The following is a 6093-nucleotide window of genomic DNA, read 5'->3' on the forward strand; positions in this document are numbered from 1 at the left end:
TATTTCGGCCTGCACTTTCGGAAAAGGGTGCATTCCTTTTGGTTAATGATTTCACCAGCCCGGGTCTTAGCCTCTGCCCCGACGGCTAAGTCTTTTGGTTAATGATTTCCTGCGGCTGGGACTACCCTTTCCCCCCGCCCTGCAGGCACCCGGGTCGGGAGGCCGTCGGGGGCACTTTCCGGGGCAAATCCGGACCCTTACGCAAGGGAGAGTGCGCCCCCCGCCTCGGCCGGGGGTCAGGCTGCCGCCTATTAAGCCCGACAGAAAACCCGAAAAATGGACGAAAATGGGAAAAAATCCCCATCCGAAAAAGGCTTAAAAGTCGGTTGGGCGGCAGCTAGGGTCGGTCTCTGCAGACCTGGAGGCTCGGGTGGACTCTTGGAATAAACGTCCAAGTCCCGACTTGCCACCTCCTACTACTGTGCAGATACCCCGCCAACCCCCAGCCACCCGAATGACAAGCGTCCGATCAGCGGGACGAATTTGACAACTCTGGCCGGACCTCTGGAACTCCATCCCGGGTAACCGGGGCAAATTTTTCCGCTTGATCGCCCTTCCACTGGTTAACCATTTGCCCTTTCGGACTTAGTCTCTGGACATTATTCGACGGATTTTCTGGTTAACCATTTGCCCTTTCGGACTTAGTCTCTGGGCATTATTTTCGACTTTTTGGTTAATGATTTCACACTTTTTACTTACTTTTGCGCTTTTTGGTTAATGATTACTCTGCTTACTGGTTAATTATTTGCCCTTTCGGACTTAGTCTCTGGACATTATTTTCGAGTTTTTGGTTAATGATTTCACACTTTTAACATATTTTTGCGCTTTTTGGTTAATGATTACTCTGCTTACTGGTTAACCATTTGCCCTTTCGGACTTAGTCTCTGCACATTATTTTCGACTTTTTGGTTAATGATTTCACACTTTTAACATATTTTTGCGCTTTTTGGTTAATGATTTCATACTTTTTACTTACTTTTGCGCCTTTTGGTTAATGATTACTCTGCTTACTGGTTAACCATTTGCCCTTTCGGACTTAGTCTCTGGACATTATTTTCGAGTTTTTGGTTAATGATTTCACACTTTTTACTTACTTTTGCGATTTTTGGTTAATGATTACTCTGCTTACTGGTTAACCATTTGCCCTTTCGGACTTAGTCTCTGGACATTGTTTTCGACATTTTGGTTAATGATTTCACACTTTTAACTTAATTTTGCGATTTTTGGTTAATGATTACTCTGCTTACTGGTTAACCATTTGCCCTTTCGGACTTAGTCTCTGGACATTGTTTTCGACATTTTGGTTAATGATTTCACACTTTTAACTTAATTTTGTGCTTTTTGGTTAATGATTTCATACTTTTTACTTACTTTTGCGATTTTTGGTTAATGATTACTCTGCTTACTGGTTAACCATTTGCCCTTTCGGACTTAGTCTCTGGACATTGTTTTCGACATTTTGGTTAATGATTTCACACTTTTAACTTAATTTTGTGCTTTTTGGTTAATGATTTCATACTTTTTACTTACTTTTGCGATTTTTGGTTAATGATTACTCTGCTTACTGGTTAACCATTTGCCCTTTCGGACTTAGTCTCTGGACATTATTTTTGGGTTTTTGGTTAATGATTTCACACTTTTTACTTACTTTTGCCCTTTTTGGTTACTGATTACTCTGCTTACTGGTTAACCATTTGCCCTTTCGGACTTAGTCTCTGGACATTATTTTCGAGTTTTTGGTTAATGATTTCACACTTTTAACATATTTTTGCGCTTTTTGGTTAATGATTACTCTGCTTACTGGTTAATTATTTGCCCTTTCGGACTTAGTCTCTGCACATTATTTTCGAGTTTTTGGTTAATGATTTCACACTTTTAACATATTTTTGCGCTTTTTGGTTACTGATTTCATACTTTTTACTTACTTTTGCGCCTTTTGGTTAATGATTACTCTGCTTACTGGTTAACCATTTGCCCTTTCGGACTTAGTCTCTGGACATTATTTTCGAGTTTTTGGTTAATGATTTCACACTTTTTACTTACTTTTGCGATTTTTGGTTAATGATTACTCTGCTTACTGGTTAACCATTTGCCCTTTCGGACTTAGTCTCTGGACATTATTTTCGGGTTTTTGGTTAATGATTTCACACTTTTTACTTACTTTTGCGATTTTTGGTTAATGATTACTCTGCTTACTGGTTAACCATTTGCCCTTTCGGACTTAGTCTCTGGAGATTATTTTCGAGTTTTTGGTTAATGATTTCACACTTTTTACTTACTTTTGCGATTTTTGGTTAATGATTACTCTGCTTACTGGTTAACCATTTGCCCTTTTGGACTTAGTCTCTGGACATTATTTTCGGGTTTTTGGTTAATGATTTCACACTTTTTACTTACTTTTGCGATTTTTGGTTAATGATGACTCTGCTTACTGGTTAACCATTTGCCCTTTCGCACTTAGTCTCTGGAGATTATTTTCGACTTTTTGGTTAATGATTTCACACTTTTAACTTAATTTTGTGCTTTTTGGTTAATGATTTCATACTTTTTACTTACTTTTGCCCTTTTTGGTTAATGATTACTCTGCTTACTGGTTAACCATTTGCCCTTTCGGACTTGGTCTCTGGACATTATTTTCGAGTTTTTGGTTAATGATTTCACACTTTTTACTTACTTTTGCGATTTTTGGTTAATGATTACTCTGCTTACTGGTTAATTATTTGCCCTTTCGGACTTAGTCTCTGCACATTATTTTCGAGTTTTTGGTTAATGATTTCACACTTTTAACATATTTTTGCGCTTTTTGGTTACTGATTTCATACTTTTTACTTACTTTTGCGCCTTTTGGTTAATGATTACTCTGCTTACTGGTTAACCATTTGCCCTTTCGGACTTAGTCTCTGCACATTATTTTCGACTTTTTGGTTAATGATTTCACACTTTTAACATATTTTTGCGCTTTTTGGTTAATGATTTCATACTTTTTACTTACTTTTGCGCCTTTTGGTTAATGATTACTCTGCTTACTGGTTAACCATTTGCCCTTTCGGACTTAGTCTCTGGACATTGTTTTCGACATTTTGGTTAATGATTTCACACTTTTAACTTAATTTTGTGCTTTTTGGTTAATGATTTCATACTTTTTACTTACTTTTGCCCTTTTTGGTTAATGATTACTCTGCTTACTGGTTAACCATTTGCCCTTTCGGACTTAGTCTCTGGAGATTATTTTCGAGTTTTTGGTTAATGATTTCACACTTTTTACTTACTTTTGCGATTTTTGGTTAATGATTTCACACTTTTTACTTACTTTTGCGATTTTTGGTTAATGATGACTCTGCTTACTGGTTAACCATTTGCCCTTTCGGACTTAGTCTCTGCACATTATTTTCGAGTTTTTGGTTAATGATTTCACACTTTTTACTTACTTTTGCGATTTTTGGTTAATGATTTCATACTTTTTACTTACTTTTGCGATTTTTGGTTAATGATGACTCTGCTTACTGGTTAATTATTTGTACTTTCGGACTTGGTCTCTGGACATTATTTTCGACTTTTTGGTTAATGATTTCACACTTTTAACATAATTTTGCGCTTTTTGGTTAATGATTACTCTGCTTGCTTGTTACTGATTTCCCCTTTCGGACTTGATCTCTGGCCGTTCTTTTCGACCTTTTTGGATCAGGTTTCCACACTCTGAAATTATTTTGGGCTCACTGATTAGGCGAGATCAAGGGGGCATGCCTGGGCACTTTGGGCTCAGTTTGGGAAGGCGGCGTCCGTGTGCTCCTCCGCCCTTCCCGCACTTGCGGCTAGGTTTGCCAAACTGCGCTGACCCGCAGCCCTGCCTTTTTGCCCACGGCACGGAACGACTCAAGTCTGGCTCCGTTCCAGGCCGTTGCCTCCGGCTGCCCGCCGTCCGGCCGGCCTGGGACGTACCCCGGCTGACGGCGCCGGAGCCCCTCTAGCAGCCACCGGTGCCGCGGGCCAATGGGTCCGGGCGTTCCGGAGCTATCGGTGGGGAAGTGCTCTCCCCTTTTCCTGACGCCGTTCGCCCGAGCAGAGGTGCAGCCTGACGGGACTGCTGTCGCCTTCCGCGGCGCACCGGCCCCTTTCACCTGCCGTCGACCGCGCGGAGCTCGGACCTTCCTCCCCGAAGTTATGGCCCCGGCGCCGGAGGGTTCCCGGGGCCGGGCATTCAGCGGGGTGAGTCTTCACCTTCCCGGTCAGCCTGCGGGGTCGGTGCGCCGGCACTCGACGCGGGAGGGTCCCCTCTTTCCGTAGAGCCCCGCCCGGTGCCGATCGGCCGGCGGATTGCGGAGCGAACCGCGCCTGACCGACGGGCCTCGGAAACCCGTTGCAGTCGACGGGGGGGAACCGGACAGCGGGACGAGGTGCCGATTCCACCCGCAGATTCGATCCCGAAATCCCGCGGGATTCGGCGGTCCGACCCGACAGATTCAAACGTCGCCCGGGCGGCCCCCAGCGGTCGGGCCGGCCTGGTTCCGCCACCGCCCGATGCCCCTCGCCCCCGGCTACCGCCGACCGCGCCGACCGAGGGAATGCGGCCGGACGTCCGGCGGCAATCGGCCGGAAAGCGGTATGGCCATTTCCTACTGTCCCTCGGACGGGCAGAGGGGCGGCGCCGGGGCACTCGCGGACCAGGCCGCGCCCCTCCGAGCCCTACCGCCTGCCGTCGACCGCGCGGGGATCGGACCTCCCTCCCCGAAGTTATGGCCCCGGAGCCGGAGGGTAGCCGGGGCCGGGCATTCAGCGGGGTGAGTCTTCACCTTCCCGGTCAGCCTGCGGGGTCGGTGCGCCGGCACTCGACGCGGGAGGGTCCCCTCTTTCCGTAGAGCCCCGCCCGGTGCCGATCGGCCGGCGGATTGCGGAGCGAACCGCGCCTGACCGACGGGCCTCGGAAACCCGTTGCAGTCGACGGGGGGGGGGGAACCGGACAGCGGGACGAGGTGCCGATTCCACCCGCAGATTCGATCCCGAAATCCCGCGGGATTCGGCGGTCCGACCCGACAGATTCAAACGTCGCCCGGGCGGCCCCCAGCGGTCGGGCCGGCCTGGTTCCGCCACCGCCCGATGCCCCTCGCCCCCGGCTACCGCCGGCCGCGCAGACCGAGCGAATGCGGCCGGACGTCCGGCGGCAATCGGCCGGAAAGCGGTATGGCCATTTCCTACTGTCCCTCGGACGGGCAGAGGGGCGGCGCCGGGGCACTCGCGGACCAGGCCGCGCCCCTCCGAGCCCTACCGCCTGCCGTCGACCGCGCGGGGATCGGACCCTCCTCGCCGAAGTTATGGAGGTAAGACCGGGAGGCTGCCCAGGGTCGGGACTTCAACCGGCTGCCGCCACCCTTTCCCGCCTGTCCCACGGGCTCGGAGATCCAGGCCCTGCAAAGACCCTCCGGTCGCCACCCGACAGGTGCTTTACCGGAGAAATCGTAAACCGGCGTCAGGGCCGGACCTGTCCCGCAGAGGGCAGCCTGCGCCCTTATGCTTTCCCTTTTGCTTTGGCCCCGCAGTAGCAAATGGTTCACCGATAAGTCGGGAACCCACACGCCCGGCCCCACCCGCCCATCCTTCCGCAATGCATCGCCTAGACACACGCACCAAGGGCGCTCTCCTTCCCCCGCCTCCCACATCCCACAGGATGTGCCCTCAGACCACGGCGCCCACACAACCACCCACCCACCCACCCAACCTTCCTAAACACGCCGGCAAACATGCATCGAAACACGGCCACCTTCGCAAATTCACCCCCACGCCGACTATTAAGCCCGGCAAGACTCATTGCAGCCAACCGCGGCCAAAAGTTGAAGTGACAACTCATTAACCAATTTACAACATTTGGACAACTGATTAACCAGACTCTTTGTCAATCTGACGACGGGGGCAAATCATAAACCGGTTCTGCCCACTGCTAGCCTTCGCAAAGTCACCCCCGCACGCCGACTATTAAGCCCGGCAAGACTCATTGTAGCCAACCGCGGCCAAAAGTTGAAGTGACAACTCATTAACCAATTTACAACATTTGGACAACTGATTAACCAGACTCTTTGTCAATCTGACGACGGGAGCAAA

The sequence above is a fragment of the Heterodontus francisci genome, unplaced genomic scaffold, assembly GCF_036365525.1.
Source record: "Heterodontus francisci isolate sHetFra1 unplaced genomic scaffold, sHetFra1.hap1 HAP1_SCAFFOLD_1622, whole genome shotgun sequence".
NCBI lineage: Eukaryota > Metazoa > Chordata > Chondrichthyes > Heterodontiformes > Heterodontidae > Heterodontus > Heterodontus francisci.